Source organism: Bos javanicus, chromosome 7, assembly GCF_032452875.1.
Source record: "Bos javanicus breed banteng chromosome 7, ARS-OSU_banteng_1.0, whole genome shotgun sequence".
Taxonomy (NCBI): Eukaryota; Metazoa; Chordata; class Mammalia; order Artiodactyla; family Bovidae; genus Bos; species Bos javanicus.
The window spans coordinates 65447617-65469634 of NC_083874.1; the positions used below are offsets into that span (position 1 = coordinate 65447617).

The 22018-nt window shown below is 46.1% G+C and overlaps 1 long non-coding RNA gene across 1 annotated transcript; it reads left to right on the plus strand.

Annotated features, from left to right (window-relative positions):
* The first annotated feature begins 300 nt into the window (after positions 1-300).
* Positions 301-21433, plus strand: LOC133251535 (uncharacterized). The gene is made up of 3 exons (XR_009737671.1): positions 301-498; positions 19227-19539; positions 21125-21433. It is a non-coding gene; the product is annotated as an uncharacterized LOC133251535 (long non-coding RNA).
* Positions 21434-22018: the final 585 nt, after the last annotated feature.

Here is a 22018-nt window from a genome sequence, read left to right on the forward strand (position 1 = left end):
GGGAGGGAGGTGCTCACGAAGGGGCCATGTCTAAAGGTGTCTTTCCCAGCACTAATCCAACCGCAGCCGGGGTGGTCCCCAGGCGTGGCTGGGAACCGCGTGTCAACAAGGACACTCAGGGATGGGGGACGAATGCCCGGAGCTCACGACCTTCCTTTCGGTGCCTCGCCCCCTCGCCACCCGCTCCTCTCTTCTGCTCGAGGGACCCCGCCCATCCCTAAGTCAGCGGGCCGCGGGGAGAAGGTGGGGGCTGAACCTTCGGTTTTCCCAGGAGCAGCCCTCCTCCCCCACCCCCTCCTCTTCCACCCCCCTCCTCCCCCACTGCTCCGCCTTCCTCCCTTTCCCCTGGATCCTCCGGCCTCCTCTCTCCCCTCCCCTCTACGTGGGCCCAGCCCTGCCCTCCCCTCTCCCCTCCCCCGCCCCTGCTCCTCCCTTCCCGGCTCGGGCAGCCAGAGGCTGAGTCATCGCTGCGGCTCTGCTGGGAGAGCAGGCGAGCAGGTAGGGAGGGTGTGAAGAAGCCATGCGACCCATCCCGGCCACCAGGGACAGGGCTGAGTCCCGGCGTACAGTCCTCTCCCGGAGAGGGCTGAGCAAGGGCATGGGTGGGGCCCAGGACCGCGATCAGGAGAAGCGGCGGGGCGTCAGAACGCACGGATTCCGCCGCCCTTAACAGCAGCGTTTTGAAGAGCTGCACGTGGGATGGAATCCTAAACTTCTGAATAACGTGAGGCGGCATCCACGTCAGGCATCGCAAACTGGCAGCCCATGGGCAGATCTGGCCTGCACGTGATCTTAATTTGACCCACTCAGTGCTGTTTGTTTATGTTTTAACCAGATGCCAATGTTTAAACACCATAGGATATTTCACTGGGCAAAATTTGATTCCCATCTCTTGAAAAATTAGCATATATGCCAACACTGGACCTATATTTCCCATGACAACAATAGCCTATGCTGAGTGGGGCTGCCTTTTTTAATCAAGGCATGGTATTCTCTAATTTGCCACAGCCCCCACTACTCCTTCTTATTTCACCTGGGCTATTGAACTTCCTTTCTGTTATCTGCCAAACCACAATTTAGTGATTCCTAATCTAGTCCTTCTCCCCATTTCTCAGATAGGAGTGAGGAAATGGAAGTGGGAGATTCCCAGTCACACAACATCTGGCCTTAACAGAGGAGAATCCAGCTTTCCCTCACCTGCCAATCTTGTCCACCAAACCATTCCACTTCCCCTGGCATGCAGGCTTAGAAAAGGGATTGACGTGCGAAAAGTAGATTCCAGAAAATGGTCTGGGGATCAGAGTGGCCCCTGTATAGAAGATGTTTTGGAGAGTGATTAACCAGGAGAAGGGTCTAATGACTTCAGGTTTCTTTCTATATGAAAGCAGATCCATGCTAAGGAATTGAGCAGAAACAGAGCATTGCCTCTCTCTGGAGGTGATGGCAGCTGCGTCTTGATCTTTCCCTTGGAGTTGGAATAGGAGACAGAACTAGGACAAGTGGGTGGATGGCACAGTTGGCAGTTCTGGAAAATTTGGTTATAATAAGTAGTTCTCAGGTCACTAGAGACTTGGCCTTTGAGACACTAGACTGCTGTATAAGAGCTGCAAATGCAATATGCCAGTGTGCTTGGGTTATTCTGTAGTGTAGTGCTTCTCAGCCTGGAAATATTCACATGATTCTTGTAAAAGGCGAATTGTGATTTAGCAGGACTACAGTGGAACTGGAGCACCTACATTTCTGGCAAGCTTCCCAGTGATGCCAATGCTGCAAGCCCCCAGACCCCTCTGAGCTTCCAGGCTCCCAACTCCTTGTGCTTTCTGTTTATTCGCAAGGGTTTTTGCTACAAGGCAGCCAGGAGGAAGGGCTTAGAGTCAGAGACTTGGAGTCCCACCCCACCTCTTGATAGCCAGGTAACCTTGGGTAGGCTGCTCATCTTCTCTGTGCCTCAACGTTCTCAATGCTCAATTGGAATCAAAGAACACTTCCTTAGGAGGGTAGGGAAGGAAGAGGGAAATGACTTGTGGCCCCAGCACAGTATATGGCTCATGGTAGGCACTCTGCAAAGGTAGTTTGTGTTATCATGCTTTCTGTGGGGTCACCCATGGGCAGTGACACCCATAAGCAGCGTGGTCAAAGAGGGGGAGATATGAGACATTTCAGGATGAGGATCGAGCCCCTTAATGCAGCCTTCCTGGCCACAAGTGGTGTGTGGTCACTGCCCAGCCGACCCAGCTCCCTGTCTATCCAGGCTTCAGCCACACTGGCTGCTTATGAGACCATTAAGCTTTGGTACTTTCCTCAGAGGCCTCGTACATGCTGTTCCTCATATCTTAGCTGCCTGGCGCCTTCTTACCTTCAGTCTCAACCCCTATGTCTCTTCTTCAGAGATGCTTCCTTGGTCCCCACAGCCTTTAAAGGAAGGATTCAAGGGGTATGTTCTGGTAGATACATAGATTCTTAGAGCAGCTTTCTGTGTTATGGGGATGGTCAAAAGAGAGGAGGGACTAAACACTGCCGCCACTAGTCTACAAATGCTTTTTCACAAATCAGAAAAAAAAAAAAAAGCACAACTTTGGGAGCTCCCTGATGGCCTTGTGGTTAGGATTCTGGGCTTTCACTACCACGGCCTGGGTTCAGTTCTTGGTTGGGGAACTGAGATCCTAGGAGTCGTCCACGGAGACCAAAAAAGAAAAGGCACAGCTTGGGTGGGATCTAGGCTCTCACCCACCCTTCCCGCCGGTTACCTTAGTGCAGTATATAAACTGGGCAGCCTTAGGTGGCAGCTAGTGCTAATGCTTCCCTGAGCAGCCCCGTGACCGGTTTAATCCCCTTGCCTGGATTAAGTTCCTTTTAGAAACTCTCTTAATTCCTTAAAACTCATCATACATTGAAATTAGGTGACTTGAGAATGACTCATTTAAAATCTAGCCTGTACTAGACTCTGTATTCCTAGGTAAAGACTCTCCATCTTGCTGAGGGCTGTATACCCACTGCCTAACCTGGTGCCTGCAATGAAACAGGTGCTCCATGCATATTTGTTGAGTATAGTTGACTCTTGAACAACACAGGTTTGAACTGCACAGTCCACTTAACGCGTGAGTCTTTTTTTCAATAAATACTACAATAGTACTATATGATCCACAGCTGGTAGAATCCGAGCATGCAGAACTGCAGGTAAGGAAGGCAGCTATAAAGCTAGGTGTGGGTTTTCCATTACAGGGATGGTCAATGCCCCTCAGTCCTGCGTTGCTCGAGGGTCAGCTGTATTTTAGGAGCTCATTATCTACCAAGAGAGACAGGGCTCATCAAAATAACCGTGGCCTGAGATGAGGACTAAATGGGGCAGCCCCAGGGAGGGAGGTGTCACTTCTAGCTGAGGTCATCTGGAAATGCTCACGAAAGAAGTGGTGTTTCAGCTGGGCCTGACAACATGGGGGGAGTTCCTGAGACCCACGTGAGTGTGAGAGGGTTCTTGGCAGTGAGAACAGCAGAAGGGAAGGTACAGAGGGCAAAAGTTCAATATGTGCCTTTGACAGGCCACAAATTATGGTCAGCAGTATGGTCAAATATGTCTTGTGAATTAGCTTGCAAATATTTAAAAGTCAAATAAAGATCAGGTTTCTCTTGAAAGTCTCTTGAAAGATCCTATCAGGCAATTGGTTGGCACCAAGAAGTGACAGCCCCTTTAAAAAAATCTGTGCTTTTGCTCCTGTTTGCCACAGTCCCCACCTTTCCCCACTGCATTTAAAAAATGTATATACTTGTATTTATTTGGCTGCCTCAGGTCTTCCTTGTGGAGGAATCTGCATGCATGCTCAGTTGTGTCTAACTCTTGGGACCCTATGAACTGTAGCCCACCAGGTTCCTCTGTCCATAGGATTTCCCAGACAAGAGTGCTAGAGTGAGTTGCCATTTCCTCCTCCAGGGGATCTTCCGGACCCAGTGCTCAAATCCACACCACCTGCATCTCATGCATCACAGGCAGATTCTTTACCACTGAGCCACCGGGGAACACTGACTGTCTAGTTGCAGTGTGCTGGCTTAGTTACTCCGAAGCACATGGGATCCCAGTTCCCCAACCAGGGATCTAGCCCATATCCCCTCCCTTGCAAGGCTGGTTCTTAACCAGTGGACCACCGGGAAAGTCCCTCCCCATTGCATTTTTACATCCGATTGCTCTTCCTTCCTGGCCTGGCTGTGTGGCTGGCTAGCAGACTATCTGATGGACTTATGGGAGTGGTAAGGAAATGTGGTTCAGATCATACAGGTCCTTGAAAGTGGAAGTGAAATCGCAGAGTGGTGTCCGACTCTCTGCGACACTATGGACTGTAGCGTACCAGGCTCCATCGTCCATGGGATTTTACAGGCAAGAATTCTGGAGTGGGTTGCCATTGCCTCTCCAAGGGATCTTCCAGGGATCGAACTCAGGTCTCCTGCATTGCAGGCAGACTCTTTACCGTCTGAGGCACCAAGGGATTCTATTATGGGTCCTTAAATGTCAGACTAAAAAAGTAGGATGATACCCACCCTAAAGGAAATGAGGAGCCATTGAATGTTTTGTGTTTCCAGGTTCAGTAAAACTGAGGGACTGAGGAAGATCCTCGTGGACTGTTAAAAGGGGTGGTGTTGGGGGCAGGGGACCCGGACGAATGCTATGGATTCTTTTTTTTTAAACTGATGAATAAGAGGCCTCCTGGCTAATGAAATAAACTGGTGACTCTTCAGGGATTTCAAGGGTCTTTAACTCCACAGAGTACATCCAGGCCTGAGCTCAAAAGGAGGCCCGTCAGGCAAGGAGGTGAAGTTCTGGAAACCAAAGGAATGGGGAGCTCTGTGTGAAGCTTTCAAAGAGAAAAACAAAACAAAACAAAACAAACAGGCACTGACTCATGGTTGGGGAACAGGTACTTCCAAAAGGCAGAATTTTAATCTTAAAGGTTTCTGATGACTCACAAGTCGATGACATCCAACTTGCTTTTGCTTAGCCTTGAATACATTATTTTTCTTTAAAAATAATTGTACTTTTTCTGTTTATGAAAATAATATATACTCATTAGAGAAAAAAAGGAAAATATAGAAAAATAAAACAAAGCTAATAATCAGCAGTAAATCCTACCAGCACTGTAAACATGTTGATGGATGTCCTTATGTTTATTTTCTTCAGTGTATTTATGCCTTTTTAAGCAAAGTTGGGGTCACATTTCATATATAACTGATTGCTCTTTTTTTTAACTTAAAATTTATGTATTTATTTATTTTGGGGCTGCCTGGGTTATAGTTGCGGCACATGGGATCCTTGATCTCATTGCGGCATGCAGGATCTTTAGGCATAAGGGATCTAGTTCCCTGATCAGGAATCTTAGCCAATATACTATAATACTATGAATTTTTCAGGCTTCTTTGGTGGTTTAGTAGTAAAGAATCCACCTGCCATGCAAGAGACAAGGATTCAATCCCTGGGTAGGGAAAACCCCTGGAGGAGGAAATGGCAACCCATTCCAGTATTTTTTGCCTGGGAAACCTGGCGGGCAACAGTCTTTGAAGTCACAAAAGAGTTGGACACCACTTAGCAATTTAACAACGCTGTGAATTTTTCACCATGAGACTATATTAATGCATCTTCTTATAAAACTTAGAAAATCCAGAAAAGAGAAATACTGTATGTTAGCATCATTTTCCTGGTTTATGAAATATGCTTGGAAAAAAACATTTTGCTGTTTCCTTCCATTCTCAAAGTATAGTCAGAAATCTGACTTTTTTTCATGTTGCAAACTGATATTAGCACCCTTATTTTACTGAAGAAACTGAGTCACAAATATGAAGTGGTTTACCCCAAATTGATTAGCTAGCAGCTAGCCTGGGGTAAGACTACAACAGCCTTGCACCTTTGAGTCTGGCTTAGTGCTGTGAGGGGAAGAGGGCATACACAGGTTGCCCTTCCCCACCCCCATTTCAGTTAGTTTACATAATGCCAGCTGTACTTTTTTTTTGACCTGTGATTTGATTTTTTGTTGTTGTTGAAGTATAGTTGCTGTACAATATTCTATGTTACAGGTGTACGATACAGTAATTCATAATTTTTAAGATTATGCTTTATTTATAGTTATTATAAAATATTGGCTATATTCCTCATGTTGTACAATATATCTTTGTAGCTTATTTTATACCTAATAGTTTGTGCCTCTGAATCCCCTAACCCTAAATTATCCCTACTCTCCTCCCTCTTTCAACTGGTAACCACTAATTTGTTCTCTATATTTGTGAGTCTGCTTCTTTTTAAAAATTATATTCTCTATTTTGTTGTATTTTTTAGATTACACATATAGGTGATATACAGTATTTGTCTTTCTCTGTCTGACTTAATTCACTTAGCATAATGCCCTCTGAGTCCATCCATGTTGATGCAACTGGCAAAGCTTTGGACTTTTTATGGCTGAGGAGTATTCCATTTATCTTCTTCATCCATTGATCTGTTGATAGACACTTACATTGCTTCCATTATCTTGGCTATTGTAAATAATGCCAGTTGTGCTTTAAATTCTTGGAATTAAAGAGGCTTTAAACTGAGCACAGTTAATCTGAGTGTACTTCATGGAAGAGGCAGATTTTATGCAGCATCTAGAAAGTTTGTCCAATAAATAGATAGGTCAGTGGCAAGCACCCAAGCCTACTGGTCCCCAAGTGAACAGTAATACCAGCCTTTATCTTGTGGCAAGCCTTAACTAAGCCCATTGAACACTGCCTATGTTATTTAATCCTCACACTCAACTGTGTGAATCACTGCTGTTTTCACCAATTTAAAAATGAAGAAATAAGCACAGCGAGGGGCAGTGACAGGCTCAGGGTCACATTGTTAGTTAGTAAGAGGAAAGAGGTTTGAACATAGGTATCTTGGCTCTAGAACAATTCTGCATCCAGTCCACATGCCCTTCCTGTCCCAAGGCTGAGCAGCAGGGCCCAGGCTTTGTACTGCACCATCACCAACAGTCAACCGGTTGTGAAGGATGCAAAGGTACAGTCAGGGATACCATGCTGGCTTGGGGGCTGTGGCCAAGAGGGGTACCCAGAACCCTCTGAGAGGATTCCCACAGCAGGAAAATATAAATAAAAAATAAAGGATTTCCCAGGGCACTTGGCATCCCATGACCGATCCTCAGCGATTGTGTTTTGATTCTTCAGTTCAGTTCAGTTGCTCAGTCGTGTCCAGCTCTTTGTGACCCCATGGACTGTAGCACACCAGGCCTCCCTGTCATCACCAACTCCCACAGTTGACTCAAACTCATGTCCATTGAGTCGGTGATGCCATCCAACCATCTCATCCTTTGTCATCCCCTTCTCCTCCCGCCTTTGATCTTTCCCAGCATCAGGGTCTTTTACAAGAAGTCAGTTCTTCACATCAGGTGCCAAAGTATGGGAGTTTCAGCTTCAGCATCAGTCCTTCCAATGAATATTTAGGACTGATTTCCTTTAGGATGGACTGGTTAGATCTTGCAGCCCAAGGCACTCTCAAGAGTCTTCTCCAACACCACAATTCAAAAGCATTAATTCTTCCACACTCAGCTTTCTTTATAGTCCAGCTCTCACATCCATACATGACTACTGGAAAAACCATAGCCTTGACTAGACGGACCTTTGTTGGCTGTCTAGGTTGATTCTTCTTAGATTCTGAAATAAACTCCACCATGAGAGAACAGAATCTAGATGACGGCTTGAATCCTAGTCCTGCCTCTGCCAAGATCTGACTGTGTGATCTTAGGCCAGTCACTTGCCCTCTCTGGGTCTCAGGGGTTAAATGAGCTGGTCCTTTACCCTGGTCTTTGCAACTTGTATTTCACTGCTCTGTGGCCAACAGAATGCTCGGCCTTAAGGATGACTCAGTGGAAACCAGAGCTATTTGCTGTGCTCAGGGGTCCGTGGGTGCTGGACCCACCCTGCCCTTTCTCTGCACCCAGCGTTTGCATGTAGGAAGACTCTCAGATGTCCTGCGGAGAACCCACCCAGCCTCGTCCCCTGGGGCAGGGCACAGGACAAGCACAAAGTCGGAGGAAGGACTTGAATTCCTCCCTAAGATCTCTGTTCCCCAGGGCCCCACTCAGCTGAAGGGGCGCTCAGCTCAGCAGTGCCTCTCCACTTTACTTGGCAGCCCAGGCAGTGAGTGTTCTCAGGCATAGCCATGCCAGCCCCAGGAAACCTTTGCTGGCTCCCCACTGCCCCAGGAATAACACACAAACTCCTCAGAATGGCAGAGAAGGCCTGTCCTCCACGCACCGTCAACCTGCCTCTCCAACTCTTTTGCCCTGTCACCTTGTCTTAATATAGAGCTTTGCGGTTTTAAAAGCAGAGGCACCTGAATTCAAATCTCGAGTAGGCTTGTTGCTGGCTTTATGACCTCAGGCAAGTTACCGCATATCACTAAACACTGGTATCCACACCCTTAAAATGGGGGTGGTAGCACCCATTCCACAGGATTGTATGAGAAATTAAATGAATCACTTAGTAGGTTCCTGGAACACAGTAAACTCTAATAGGCTTTAAGTGCCTATTGTTATTATTATGACAATTCTCAGCCACATTTGACTACCATCTCCTGCTTCCTGAAGCTCAGCACTCTCTTTCCCAACACTGTCTCCATACCTGGAAAGCCCTTCCCCACCCTTGTCCTCCACCCAGTAGGCTCCCTTGCACACCCTTGCAAGCCCTAATCAAAAACCATTACCTGTGAAGACACTTCTGTCTTCCCCTTCATGCCTTCTCTGACTGTCACCACTTTAACCCAGGGGCCTTGCTTAGTGTCACCTGTGGTGAAACAACCAGCATTAAACACCTCTCAGTGGGATGGTGACTGCAGCCATGAAATTAAATGACGCTTGCTCCTTGGAAGAGAAGCTGTGACAAGCCTAGACAGCGTATTGAAAAGCAGGCACATCACTTTGCCAACAAAGGTCCATATGGTCAAAACTATGGTTTTTCCAGTAGTCATGTATGGATATAAGAGTTGGACCATAAATAAGGCTGAGCACGGAAGAACTGATGTTTTCAAATTGTGGTGCTGAAGACCTTTGAGAGTCCCTTGGACAGCAAGGAGATCAAACCAGTCAATCCTAAAGGAAATCAACCCTGAATATTTACTGGAAGGATGGATGCTGAAGCTGAAGCTCCAATACTTTGGCCACTTATGTGAAGAGCTGAGTCATTAAAAAAGACCCTGACGCTGGGAAAGACTGAAGGCAAAAGGCAAAGAGGATGGCGGAGGATAAGATAGTTATATAGCATCACCGACTCAATGGACATGAATCTGAGCAAACTCCAGCAGACAGTAAAGGACAGGGGAGCCTGGCTTGCTGCAGTCCATGGGGTCCCAGAGAGTTGGACATGACTTAGCGACTGAATACCACCACCGATAGGATGCAGCAAACCACACAACTCAATCTGTTTTTGCTTCTGCCAAACTTATTGAGCCTGAACCTAATCTGGTCTTTAGAGCTGGTTTCAGTTTAGAAGAATTTCAAACTGGGGATAGACGAACACTGTTATATAACCCACAGAGAAGCAATGAGAAGTCCAGAATGTGAGACAGTTTATAGGACAACTGATGAGATCTTAAAAGTCAATGTTGTGAAAACAAAACAAAAGCAGATACACTGGAAGAGTTCTAGATTCCAAGAGACCCTAGAGCCTAGCAAGTAAATGTAAGATGTGATTCTTGACTATATCCTGGTGCTTTTATTTTTTTAAGCTATAAAGACTGTATTTTTGGACAATGGGCGAAATCTGACTATGAACTGGGTGTTAGATGATATAAGGAAATTATTAGTTTTGTGAGGTATGGTAAGTGTATTGTGGTTTTGGAGAATATTTTTTCAAAATGCCTGCTGACATGTTTAGGGCTGAAGTGTTAGAATATCTGCAGTTAACTTTAAACTGGTTCAGCCAGAAATTAACATATAGTAAGATGAAGTAATAGAGAAGGAAATAGCAACCCATTCCAATATTCTTGTCTGGGAAATACCATGGACAGAGGAGCCTGGCAGACTACAATCCATGAAGCTGCACAAGAGTCAGACACGACCGAGCAACTAAACAACAAAAATGAAGTAAATATGGTAAAATGTTGACAGTTGTTGAATTTATGTGATTATGTGTAGGTATTCAGATGATAATTCTTCCTACTTCCTGTATGTTTCAACATTTTCATAGTAAAAAGTTTTTTTGTTTTTGTTTTTTAAAAAATATTCCTTCTCCAAGGCTCCCACAGAAGGTATGGGGCCTTTATTAAAGAACAAATCACAATATATGGGGGTGAGGTATGCCAGTGAGTCCTTCCATTCAGATCACAGGTTACAAACTCTTGGCATCCAAAGTCTGGATTAACTGTGTTCCTCAAGCGCCAAGTTCATAATGAATAATAAACATATGTTGAATGAGGACTTTACTCTTGCTGCAGTGCATGACTCAACAGTAAACTTCATCTTGGGAATTGCTAGAGTGAAAATGATAATGACAGACTTTTGCCAAGTGGTTACCAGGCGCCAGGCTTGATGCTAAGCCCCTACCGTGCATCATCTTATGTGATTGTCACAACAGTCGGAAAATTATTGATCCCATTTTTACACATGAGTAAACTGGTATACAGAAAGGTAAAGAAATTTGCCTCCAAGATCACTCAGTTAAGAATGGCAGAAGCATGTGGTTCTGATCACCACACACTGTTGCCCTGTCTCTCTGGCACCATCCTTTTGGCACAGGTAATTACATAGGTACCTGTTTTAGCACCAACATCTGCTAAACTCGGAACCCTTCAAAGGCAGAAGAAAGAAAACATGTTCACACAAAAACTTATATACAAATATTAAAAGCAGCATTATTCAGAATAGTCAAAGAGTGAAAATAGCCCATACGTCCATCAACTTGATAAATAGATAAACAAAATGTGGTCTGAATAGACACTGGAATATTATTCATCCATAAAAGGGATGAAGTACTGATACCATCTACAACATGCATGAACCTTGAAAACGTTTCACTAAGCGAAAGAAGCCCATCTCCAAAGATCACATGTTATTTCATTCCATGAAAATGAAATGTCCAGAATAAACAAATGCATAGAAAGTAGATTAGTGGTTGATTAGTGCTAAGGAGGCAGAAGGGGATTGGGAGGTGAAGGTTGCACACTGCTAATATATCAAAAACAATTGAATTTACAATTTAAATGGGTGAATTGTATTGTGTAAGAATTATATCTCAATAAAGCTGAAAAAAAAAGAAGAGGAAGCATCTTATGCACCAATGAATCTGCCAAGCTAGTTGAATGAAAAAAATGAATGAATGGCTGTTTCTCTTGCAGTGGACAAAAATCTACCATATTTCTGAAGTCTAAAGTTAATTTTCTTGACAGCCTTACAGGGATGCTCACTCTTAGCTTCCAGGAACCCATTAATAAACTAATAAGAAACCTGATAATTCAATAAATAATTCCTGAGGTTGCCAGTGCTACTCCAGGAAAAAAAAGAGAAATGCACGGATGATTTCTTTCAGATACAAACTGTGAGACTGCAGAGCAAGGAGCCGCCAGGATGTTCTGTCTGGGATGGGCCCCTGGAGATCTTGCTGTGATCTGTTTCCACTTGGCAAACCTTGATTATCTGGGCTCATCTGACTGTTTCTGTGTTTTGTTTTGTTTTGTTTTGTTTCCCTCCTAGCCCTGGTCATTCAGAAGGACAGTTGTAAATAAAAGCTCCAGGATAAAATACCTCATGAAGTTCTGTGGAAATGATTGGGAAAGATCCAAACACTTCAGTGGGCATCAACTAGCAGGGAAAGTGCTTGTTCAAAATGCTGATGCCTGGCCTCATCCCTGGAGATTCAGATTCAGTGTGACCAGGGTGGAGCCATGGAAACTGCATTTTAAATACAGCATCTGCAGTGTCCTTGATACAGGGTATGCTTGGTTATATGAGAAACACTGACCTAATAAAACATAGGCAGAGGAAATAAAGTGTGTATATTATCTCAGGCAGAAAAGTGGGTTTGCTTAGGGATCTTAGAGATCATGGGATTTAGACGTTTTCATGCTCTGCCCCTAGAACTCCTTAGGATTCCATGGAGCACTTGGAGGGGCTCTTGGGCTGGTGGAGGTACAGAAGCATAGATGTGTCTACCTCAGCACATGCCCCCTTTAAAAGCTGTATTTAAAATTTTTTTCTAAACTAAGATATTGGGTTCTACAGTTGTGCCCTGTCCCACATATGCAAGTGGAAAAACTGAGGAGTAGACAGGAAAGCATCTTCCCAGGGAGGTGGAGTGACAGCATGCTGATGGCAGAACCGGAGCTGATACCAGGCTTTTGCTTCCCGCCCCGGGCCCTTCTCACTAGGGAATGCCAGTTTGGACACATCCTTTCATTTCAGGATGGGTTTCCCTCTCTGCCTCCAGCAAATCCCATACAAAGACAGTAGGGCCCAGACTAGGGTAGGAGGAATGAGGCATCCTGCCTCCAGCACACAACTTAGGGTGGTGCCCCAAAAGTCAGAAATCAAGACAAATAACATTTTGCCAAAAAATTCATGATGAACAAAATACCAAAATTTTACATAAAAGTAGAATCAGTAGTGGAGAAGGAAATGGCAACCCACTCCAGTATTCTTGCCTGGAGAATTCCAGGGACAGAGGAGCCTGGAGGGCTGCCGTCTATGGGATCTCACAGAGTCGGACACAACTGAATCAATAGTTCTGATTTTTCCTTTTGCCCCCAAGCTCCAGTATGGCTCTTTACAGCGCTATTACTCGTCATGCTTTTATTTAAAGTTTTGGTATCTTGTTCATCATGGATTTTTTTGGCGTTAATTTTGATTTTTAAAATGTTGCATTCAAGTATTATTTATCTAGGTTGCTAAGTTTTTTGGTGCTTCCCTTAACGTGGTGCCTGAGGCAGGTGCCTCACTTGCTTCACCCTAACCTGGGCCCTACAGATCAGGTCTTTTGGCAGATAGCTGAGTAAAGGTCCATTGTCCTCTGGGGATCCCTCCAGATCCTATCACTTTATTTGTCTGATGGAATTGATGTTTGTTTGGTCTCACTGTGACATTGCCCTTGTCACTTAACCTGCAGAGAGGTTTGTAACCTGCAGGGGAATATTTGTTTTGCTGACTCAGCAACACCTTCCTCTGCTCTGGCAACAGCAGCTCTTAAGTCGCTGGGTACCTTCCTTCCCCTTCTCTGAAGCTGATTTAGCACACTGGCCTAGAGGTGGGCATGTGACTCCACTCTGCCAATCAGAGCCTTGCACTCCCTGACCCCAATGATTGGTTCAGGAATTATCATGTGATTCAGTTACAGCCAATTAGAATCAATTCTGGGGGTCTGCTCTGAACTTTGGGCAAGGGAGCTGCGAGGTAACTGAGAAGAGAGGATGTAAAGCCCCTCAGGGAACCTCTCTGAGACAATGAAGACTGCAGTGTGGATAGCAGCAGACAGAGACAAGGAAGAAACATCGTGAGGATGTTGCTTGAGCTCCTGGACCCAGCTGTGCACAAGGCAGCCTCCACCCTGGATTTAGGGGAACTGTGGGCCACCTTTCGCCCAAGTCAGTTTGAGTAGTGTCTCTGTCCCAAGTTTTATTTCTGTCACATAGATGATCCACTCCTTCCTCCCTGCAACCTGACCTGGTTGCCCCGGGAGATGACATAGAGAAGCCCAGCACCAGACTTGCATCCTGAAGATCTTCATCAGGTGGCGGTGTCCTTCATCCAAGGGCAGCCTTAGAAGGCAGAGTATTGGCAGGAACAACAACTCTCATAACATTACTGAGCGCTAGTGGTGGTGTCAGGTCCTGTAGTAAATATTTGCACATCAATATATTCATTTTTTCCTATAACAACTCTATGAAGTAGATTCCATTATTAACTCCAGGTTGAAATCCAGTTCATCCACCCCCAGGGCAAATGTCCCAAATCACTAGCTAGAGGCAAAGGGAAGGCCCCGGTTAACCAGCAGGTGAGCATACTTCCCATCCTATGTGTTGCTTTTGTAAATGGACAGACATTGTAGGTGACAGACTCTTTGTAAGAACAGCTGAATCCGGACATTAGCAAATCCCTTTCCCCACACTTTCCGGTAATACTGTTGGCATCTTGAAGTAAAAAACCTTAGGCTAGCTTCCTTTGACCTGGTAGTGAAGCTCAGTGCCTCAAGCAGCACAGGCCTTGGAAATCAGCAATGATCCTTATGAGGAAGGATCTAAAGAATGGCTATCAGTTCAGTTCAGTCACTCAGTCATGTCTGACTCTTTGCAACCCCATGAGTCACAGCACGCCAGGCCTCCCTGTCCTTCACCAACTCCCGGAGTTCACTCAGACTCACGTCCATTGAGTCAGTGATGCCATCCAGCCATCTCATCCTTTGTCGTCCCCTTCTCCTCCTGCCCCCAATCCCTCCTAGCATCAGAGTCTTTTCCAAGGAGTCAACTCTTTGCATGAGGTGGCCAAAGTACTGGAGTTTCAGCTTTAGCATCATTCCTTCCAAAGAACACCCAGGGCTGATCTCCTTCAGAATGGACTGGTTGCATCTCCTTGCAGTCCAAGGGACTCTCAAGAGTTTTCTCCAACACTACAGTTCAAAAGCATCAATTCTTCGGCGCTCAGCTTTCTTCACAGTCAAACTCTCACATCCATACATGACCACAGGAAAAACCATAGCCTTGACTAGACGGACCTTTGTTGGCAAAGTCATTTGTCTGCTTTTCAATATGCTATCTAGGTTGGTCATAACTTTTCTTCCAAGGAGTAAGCGTCTTAATTTCATGGCTGCAGTCACCATCTGCAGTGATTTTGGAGCCCAAAAAAATAAAGTCTGCCACTGTTTCCACTGTTTCCCCATCTATTTCCCATGAAGTGATGGGACCAGATGCCATGATCTTCGTTTTCTGAATGTTGAGTTTTAAGTCAACTTTTTCACTGTATAACTGGATCACTTTGCTGTACACCTGGAACTAACACAACATTGTAAATCAACTATACTCCAGTAAAATAAAATAAAAAATTAGCAGGTGGGTCGACTCACTGACTGTGGCCATCTTTGCTCTTTTATTCATTCAACAAAGATTTATTGAGTGCCAGCTCTATGCCATATCTCATTCTAAGCACAGAGGATACAAGTAGTGAATGAAACTGGGGGAAGTCCCTGCCTCCAGGGAGCTGCCAGTCTTATCAGGGAGGCACGTATGAGACAAATAATTGTGCATGCAATTATTACAAGTATGATAAGCACCGAGAAGGAAAAGTTCAGGCTGTTAATGTGAATGTGCAACAGAAGCCTCTTAAATCCATTCGTAGACTAAGCAACTTTATTCAATGGATAGGTGTTTTGGGATTGACTGCCAGTGATAGGCACCATGTTTGGTACTGAGTGCTGGGAAGGGTGGGCAAGAAGGCTCAGCCCACAAGGATCCCGCCATGCACAACAAATACAGCATCTGACTGGCTGTCCTTCCCACCTGCAGACTGTGAGCTGCTGCAGGTTTACAGCTTTGAAAGCCACTTGAAAGAACAATGCCACTCCTGCTTCCACAGGTAAATATATTTGGCTTGTTCCATTGGCCTCATGTTGGTCTTACCATGTCTTTCTCTGATCCCCTGTGGATTTTGCTCTCTAGGGTTGGAAAAATCAGGACAGATGGTCATTGAACTTACTGAGAATGTTTTATTGTGCTTTGTAAAAATATGCTGAAAAACACATGAATTCACTGGGAGAAGAAGGCATCAGGAAAGGGAAAGAACTTGGGGTTGAAACTCGCCGGGCCCCATGGCTCCAGCCTGCTGGAGACAGGAGCTTGGCTTTGAGGACAGGCCTTTGGTGATATTTCTGCTGTCTGACCCCACGGGTACAAGTGGAATGTGTCGCCCAGCTCGTCACGGGGAACTTTCTGGATGGCTTTATTATTCAGAGCATATGGTGCTTTGGCTCCAGTCATCGGAGACAGTCTGTGATTCTGCAGAGCTGGGAATAGGGCTCTTAGCAGCAAAGGTGAGTGTGTGGGTGGTTTTAGATATAGGAGTTTTGGCTCAGTCATTCTTACAGTCAGCCTCCCTGCAAAGTAGCCAGAATCACTTGGGTCCCAGGGCCCTGATCCAGGCCTGAAATGTGACAGCGTGGGGAAAAACGGGAAGAGAATGGCCTCTGACTGTATCCTTCCTGGACTAAAGCACTTAGAGGGTGGGGAATGACGTTGATTTTTTAAAAATTAATTAGCTAATTTAATTTTGGCTGTGCTGGGTGTTCATTGTGGTCCGTGGGCTTCTCTAGTTGTGATGTGTGGACTCAGTAGTGGCATGTGGGATCTTAGTTCCTCAACTAGGGATTGAACCCAGGCCCCTGCGTTGGGAGTGCGGAGTATTATCCGTTGCTCCACCAGGGAAGTCCCCACAGTTGATTCTTTTCTGTAGCTCCCAAGTCTCACACCCTGGGAGAGGTGTATTGCATCTCATATACTGAAGGCTTGCTATTTGCTAGGCATTCATTCATTTAATCTTTACCACAACCCCATGAGGTAAGTTCTGTTGTTATTCTCATTTTATAGGTAGTTGAGGCTTGGGGTAGTAGAGCAGGATCCACACAGATGATAGAGCTGTGCTACCTTGTCATGTCTCAGCATGGCCCTCAGAGAGCAGTCAGCAGAGTGAGTGAGTGGTGAGGATTCCCTTACATGTGGGAACTTGGGGAGGGGCCTGAAGTAGAAAGCAGCCAACTCCTGGGACAAGCCTTCAGCTTGGTACAGAGCCTTTACCATCCCAGCATTAAATATTTTGAGAATAACATAGACTGTAGCATTTTGTCCCTTTGCTAAGGCTGTACTTTATATCAATAATAATACAAGTACATAACCAATCCATTGAGGTCTTATTTCTTTTCAGTCACTGAGTCAAGGGCTTTTGGTGTATCATTTTATTTAGTCATCACATCAATCCATGAATAGGTATTACTATCCTTCTGAGAAAAGAGACATTAAAGAAGTTGGGCAAGGTCATAGCTAGTGATTTACAGAGTTAGGATTCCACTTAAGGATGTGTGGCTTCGAGATTTTATTTCTTGAGCATCAGAGACCTGGCTCAATTCCTAGTTCCTCCATGAACCAACTGTGTGCCCTTGGCAAGTCGGTTCACTTTTCTGGACCTCAATTTCCACATCTGTGAAATGGGTAGGTTGGGCTAGATGATGTGTTAGGCCCCCTCCAGCTCTGATATCTAGACTTTGAACCCCTTGAGGGATATCACTCCTGAAGCCTGAGCACTTAGCAGAAAGCCTGGCCCAGAGTGGGCCCAGGTCAACATCTGTTGAGCTAAATCTTTCCTCATGTGCCCCAGCTCCTAGCTCCACAAGTAGTCACCATTCCCAAATCTGTGTATTTCATAGTATTTCATAAAGATGTTTGCAGGAGGGGATTTTGGGCAAGTCAAGTCATCCCTCTTAATCATTTTCTTATCTATTGAAAAAGGGCAGCAGAGATTGGACTATACTCTTACCACAGCAGTTTTCTGTTCTCCAAACACACCTGCTCAGAGCTTTTGCGTTCGTAGTTCCCTGTGCCTGGAACACTCTCATCCAGCTCTTACAGTGATTGGTTCCTTGTCATTACTCAAGTCTCACCTTTAATATCACCTCCTCAGAGAGAGCCTCTCTGACCACATAGTCTACAATAGCCATAGCCATTACTTGATCATATCAGCTTATTTCCTTTCTTCAGGGGACTGTTACCTATTTGATCTCTTGTTTAGGTCTAGCTCCCCTCTTTCCAGAGTCTAGCTCCCCTCTCTAGAACCTAAACAAGTAAACAGATCAAATATGTAACAGTCCCCTCCTTACCTGGTGGCTCAGTGGTAAAGAATCCACCTGCAATGCAGGAGACCTGGGTTTGATCCCTGCGTCAAGAAGATCCCCTGGGGAAGGAAATGGTGACCTGCTCCAATATTCTTTGCCTGGGGAAACCCCATGGACCGAGGAGCCTGGCGGGCTACATGGGTTCACAAGAGTTGGACATGACTTAGCAACTAAGCCACCATCTCCACCCCACTTTCTAGAATGTGAGCTCAATAGGTGTAGAATCCTTAACTTTCAGGTTTACTGATGTATCCCTAGACCCTGAGACAGGCTGGCAGGCACATATAGCTGCTGAATAGTAATACCTATTGAGTGCATGAATTCCTGGTAAGTGAACAGATAGCCTAGAGAGTCTCCAAAGTCCTTTTTAGCCCTAAATCCAAGGATATACAACACAGTGAATGTAAACTCACATGCAAGCATGACTGTACCATTTTACAGATGTGGAAACTGAGGCGGTGAGTGACTTGCCAACAGTTTCACGGAGAGGATGGTAGGTGGTGTGGTCTAGAGCTGGGTCCCCAACCTCTGGGATCTAAAGCCTGATGATCTGAGGTGGAGCTGATGTAATAATAATAATAGAAATAAAGTGCACAATACATGTAATGCACTTGAAATATCCCAAAGCCATCCCCTACCTCTATCCCGATCAGTGGAAAAATTGTCTTCCATGAAACTGATCCCTGGTGCCACAAATGTTGGGGACCGCTGGTCTAGAGCACTGTGTGTGTGTGTGTGTGTGTGTGTGTGTGTGTGTTCTCAGTCGCTCAGTTGTGTCCAACTCTTTGCAACCCCATGGAATGTAACTCGGTCCCGCCAGGCGCCTCAGTTCATGGGATTCTCCAGGCAAGAATACTGGAGTAGGTTGCCATGCCCTCCTCTAGGGGATCTTTCTGACCCAGGGATCAAACTCACCACCATGTGGGAATTCAAAAGCAGGGGATTCAGGTTTGGGTCCTCACACCTTCCTACTCTGTCAACCTTCCTTACAAGATCCAGGTGAACTGAACAAGCCATTTACCTCTCCCAGTGCAGTTTTTCCGTCTGAAGGAGAAAGGCGTACTGTTAACTCTGGTCAAGGGTGACTGTGAAATAATGAAGTTTCCTAAACTGAACAGCGCTAAGCATTCTGCAGAATGTTGGGCCTCTGTTTACTCCCAGGTTATTCTCAGAGTTGTGGGTGGGAGAGGGGAAGGGAGCCTAGGACCAAGGCTGTGGAGGAGGGGTGAGCTGGCGGGTTGGCACAATTTGTTTACTTCTGGGTCTGCCCCTAGCCTTGCAGCCTTCACCTGCGCAGGTAAAGAGGTAGGGGGAGCCTTGCTCAGCCAATGAACTCCTTTGTTCTCTTAAAGGCACCAAGCAGCTGGCACGAAAACCAGCCCTGCGACCTGAAGAGATCCCGGGGTGGATGCCAGGAAGCAGCTGTGGGGCTGGATGTAGCAAACCCCTCCATGGCAACCCCGTGACCTCATGTCCTGGAGGGTGCTTGCTTCAGGGCGGCCTCCTCCACCTTACCCAGAGCCGGCTTTCCAGGAGGCGCCCATGCCTAGCTGCCCTGGCAGGCGCCCAGGGAGGAAAGACAGCGTGGCCTTGGCAGCTGCCCGCCAGGAAGGAGACCACAGGTGCCAGGGAGAAGCCATTTCCTTGCCCTCTTCAGCAGCCCTGGTGAGTCCTGATGCTCTGACCTTCTCAATCCTCAGCACAGAAGGGTATGGTAGAAAGATGCCTGTCCCACGGGGCAGAAACCGTGGGTGCTAGTCCCACTCCTGCTGGGTGACCTTGAGTGAGTCACTCCAGCTCTCTGAACCTCACCTGTACCATCTGGGCAAACGTGTTCCCACTCCCACGTCAGCTTGCCCCCTTGATTACTTTCCCCCGTCACAGCCTTGTTTTGAAAGATTTTTGTCTGCCAAGCTGCGCCTGTTATATAATAAGTCGTTAATTGGTTTTTCCCCTTGTGTGTTAATTGGGGCCCTATCACAGCCGATCAGTGTTTTCTGGTCAGCAAGACCAAACCCTGGCAGTGCCACTGAGCTGATGTAAGTTGAACTATGGCAAAGAAATGTGGTGTTTTAGTCTGTCTGTGAGATCTTATCTAGAGCCAATATTGATTTTCATCTGGCCTCTTGAAATAGGAGAAAGAGGGCACGGTGAGTAATTCCAGAGAATGGGGACCCTAGATGGGGAGCCCCTAAATCTAGCATGCATGGTGTGTGGGGGTACCAGGTAGAAACACTGCCTTCACACCCCAGGCCCAGCTTTGATCCCTGCTATGCTGCCTCCCACATGGAATGCATTCTTGAAAGTGGGATCCTTTGGCCTGAAAACTTCCTGTGTGGGGTTGGGCTGTTTCCAGGTGTCCCCACACTGGGTTCATTCCCCTGCTCTGACTGAGATTGGACAGCCCTAGGTTAGGGAGCCAAGGTCACCCTCAGGCCTCTGATGGGGGATTGCCAGGGGAATGGTGTTGGGAACAAGTTAGCGTGAGCACTTGTTCAAGCCAGGACAGTATACCATGAACTCAGCTTGTGCTGGGAATCAGGAGACCAGGCTAATCTGCACTGATTGGCTTTGTGACCTCAGGCTAGTTGCCTAACCTTTTTGAACCTCAGTTTTCCCAGTTGTAAAATGGTGATTGTAATCTTGACAATGCTCACCTACCAGGATTAGGGCCAAATAATATTGTGTATTTCACAGAAGCTTAGATTCTAGTCTTTAAAATGCATCCAGAATTCAGAAATTAAAAGAACCACAAACATGCTTTTTAGAATTAATATAACAGGTTATGGATGTTTTGTAAAATGTGACCTCCATGATAAAGAATTGTTTCAATGATGAGGGAATTGTGATTGCTTGCTATTCAAGTCCTTTTCCTTTGAAAGCACCATTTATTGGGATTTTTGAAAAGTAGGCTCATAAACAGAAAGCAGGGGGAAACAGCTCATTGAGAAATGGTATTTTCTAATGATTCCTGGAACTGAAACTCAGGCCTGGAATGTGGCCCTCACATGGGAAGCAGTGTAATGCGTGGTTAGAGCTTGCATTTTGCAGTTAGACAATGTTGGGTTCAAATGCAGACCCAGAGACTTACTGCTGACCTTGGGTATAAATCGTTATGCGTTTCTGTGCTTCGATCTCTTCTAAATTCTAAAACAGAGTTGGGGGAATGTCACAAGTCCTGGCTGATGTTGTTCTTGAGGGGGGTTTAATGTAGGACAAGGACTCAGCACCCACATACATGTTCCACCAGACCTGCCCAGATCCAGAGGGCTCCTGATCCTTGGAAATTCAAGTGGACAAGATACACTGATTCGGGGCAAGACACCACAGCCAGCTCCCCACCAGGGGCTCTGATCACCCTTGTCATCTTCTGCAGCAGCAGGAGGCTCTGGAGAGATGCTGGATGAGTAAGCGTGTGGAACCAGTGAATTCCCCCAAATGCATGGGGCTGCTGCTGCTACTTGCTCTGGGGGTCCAGCCAGGGTCCTGGCCCCTTCTGTTTGGTCACTGTTCTCCTTGTCCTGAGACTTCCTGCTAAGCAAATCAGTCATAGAGAGTGAAGTTTCTAGCTCCGCAAGAAAGAGAGGGGCAGCCCTTCTTGTTCAGTTGAGCAGGTGGTGTGTGAGAGTGTGCACGTATGTGCGCACGAGCTAACACAGTTCAAGTAGAGGGGCTTGCCTGGTGGCTCAGTGGTGGAGATTCCACCTGTCAGTGCAGGAGACATGGGTTCAATCTCTGATCGGGAGGATTCCACATGCCGTAGAGCAACTGACCCTGTGCACCACAACCATTGAGCCTGTGCTCTAGAGCTGAGGAGCTGAAACTACTGAGCCCAAACGCCACAACTACTGAAGCCTGAGCACCCTAGAGCCCGCGCTCCACAAGGACGACCACTGCAGTGAGAAGCCCACACACAGTGAAGAGTAGCCCCTGCTCACCACAACTAGAGAAAAGCCCGCACGGCAGTGAAGACCAAGCATAGCCAAACATAAATAAATAAAATTATTTTTTAAAATTCACGTTGAAAAATTCTGAGTGTGAAGGCCCCCAAGAGGTCATGTCAGCCAGCCCCCTGCTTGGGCAGGAGTCTCTTCTAACCAACATAAGAGGTTGCAGCTGCACTCCAGGGAAGCCTCCTAAACAC